General features: G+C 43.0%; 1 protein-coding gene across 2 annotated transcripts in view; it reads right to left on the bottom strand.

The window, feature by feature from the left end:
• The window catches only part of ACSM5 (acyl-CoA synthetase medium-chain family member 5), a 29274-nt gene extending 28439 nt beyond the window's left edge, over positions 1-835 (bottom strand). Inside the window, exon 1 of one of the 2 annotated variants that reach the window (XM_010837138.1) lies at positions 762-835. The gene's annotated coding sequence lies outside the window, so the exon portion shown is untranslated. Of the gene's footprint in view, positions 1-9; positions 155-761 lie in introns of those variants that run through there. The other variant, XM_010837136.1, reaches the window with a different exon arrangement.
• Positions 836-2266: the final 1431 nt, after the last annotated feature.

The following is a 2266-nucleotide window of genomic DNA, read 5'->3' as shown; positions in this document are numbered from 1 at the left end:
GAATCCAGAAAATGCGAAGACTTCCAGGTTTTACTTCAGCAGAATGCAGGCCTTTGTGCCTGTAAACATTCAGGCTCCCAGGAACGCTGGTAAAGGCAATCTGCTAACTCAGCCTCCCGTGGGAACTTTGGCCCCAAATGCAGCCAAGAGAGAGCAGAGCCTGAAGCCAGCAGAGGACGCATGGCGTCAGCTGGTCAGCACACTTGAGCCAGCGAGAGTGGCCCTGCAACCTTTTTTCACAGCTGGGAGATGCAATTCTAACCCCAGTGCCTGAAAATTCAGGTCACCATCTAATCCAGAAAGAGAACAGGAACTTTATTATATTCTTGCAGAAAGGAGAAAATAGTGACAATAATATAAATCAAATCATGTCCCTTTTCTGTGCAAAACCCTCCAGAGACAGGAAATAGACAAGAAGTAGCTTGGCAATTGCCTAGAGGAACTGGACACAAGGGATCTCTTTGTTGGAAATGTTCTAAACTTGGAGCGTGGCCATGACTGCACATCTCTACAAACTTCAGTTCAATTCAGTTGTCGCCCAGTCATGTCCAACTCTTTGTGACCCCATGGACTCTGTGACCCCTTGGACTCTATAAACTTACCAAAAGAAATTAACAGTAATACAAATAATTGCACATTTGAAATGAGTTAATTTTTTGGTATGTGAATTATACCAAATAAAGCTACTAAAAATAACTAAGCCTCCTCTGTTGCCTTGTGTCACTTAGAGTCAAAGGCAAAGTCTCGGAAACAGTTCTCACCGGGCTTATTGGGCGGCAGCCACTGTGGTCTCCTTGTGGGACTGAAGTTCTGGCTTGGGGTGGGGCTGCTGGTAAACTGGTTCTCTGAGAACAAAAACCACACAAGTGACTTACAGTGTTTGCTAGTACCTGTGGTTAAAAATTCCCACCATGGCCAGTTTCGATTCCCACAAGTTCCAACCAACCAGAGTTGCAAAATTTCTAAATATTAACAAGCCCTCAGGCTGGCTCTGGCCAGTGCTGCTTCAGGTCCTCCTTCACATGGCTCAGCTCATGGAGCTTTCAACCCACTCCCTCATCGAAAGTGGAATCCTCTCCTTTCTGATGCTTCCTATCCACTGTTCTCTGCTTGATCTTCCTCCCCAGGATTTATCACTTTAATCCAACTCTATGCCCCAACCAGTAATGCTGAAGAAGCTGAAGTTGAATGGTTCTATGAAGACCTACAAGACCTTTTAGAACTAACACCCAAAAAAGATGTCCGTTTCATTATAGGGGAGTGAAATGCAAAAGTAGGAAGTCAAGAAACACCTGGAGTAACAGGCAAGTCTGGCCTTGGAATACGGAATGAAGCAGGGCAAAGACTAATAGAGTTTTGCCAAGAAAACACACTGGTCATAGCAAACACCCTCTTCCAACAACACAAGAGAAGACTCTACACATGGACATCACCAGATGGTCAACACCATAATCAGATTGATTATATTCTTTGCAGCCAAAGATGGAGAAGCTCTATACAGTCAACAAAAACAAGACCAGGAGCTGACTGTGGCTCAGATCATGAACTCCTTATTGCCAAATTCAGACTTAAATTGAAGAAAGTAGGGAAAACCACTAGACCATTCAGGTATGACCTAAATCAAATCCCTTATGATTATACAGTGGAAGTGAGAAATAGATTTAAGGGCCTAGATCTGATAGAGTGCCTGAAGAACTATGGAATGAGGTTTTCATGGCATTGTACAGGACACAGGGATCAAGACCATCCCCATGGAAAAGAAATGCAAAAAAGAAAAATGGCTGTCTTGGGAGGCCTTATAAATAGTTGTGAAAAGAAGAGAAGTGAAAAGCAAGAGTTCCAAAGAATAGCAAGAAGAGATAAGAAAGCCTTTCTGAGTGATCAATGCAAAGAAATAGAGGAAAACAACAGAATGGGAAAGACTAGAGATCTCTTCAAGAAAATTAGAGACACCAAGGGAACATTTCATGCAAAGATGGGCTCGATAAAGGACAGAAATGGTAGGGAGCTAACAGAAGCAGAAGATATTAAGAAGAGGTGGCAAGAATACACAGAAGAACTGTACAAAAAAGGTCTTCAAGACCCAGATAATCACGATGGTGTGATCACTCACCTAGAGCCAGATATCCTGGAATGTGAAGTCAAGTGGGCCTTAGAAAGAATCACAACGAACAAAGCTAGTGGAGGTGATGGAATTCCAGTTGAGCTATTTCAAATCCTGAAAGATGATGCTGTGAAAGTGCTGCACTCAATATGCCAGAAAATT

Source organism: Bison bison, unplaced genomic scaffold, assembly GCF_000754665.1.
Source record: "Bison bison bison isolate TAMUID 2011002044 unplaced genomic scaffold, Bison_UMD1.0 scf7180017864072, whole genome shotgun sequence".
NCBI lineage: Eukaryota > Metazoa > Chordata > Mammalia > Artiodactyla > Bovidae > Bison > Bison bison.
The sequence above is the reverse complement of the archived record's forward strand: the minus strand, read 5'-3'. Positions and strand labels throughout refer to the sequence as shown.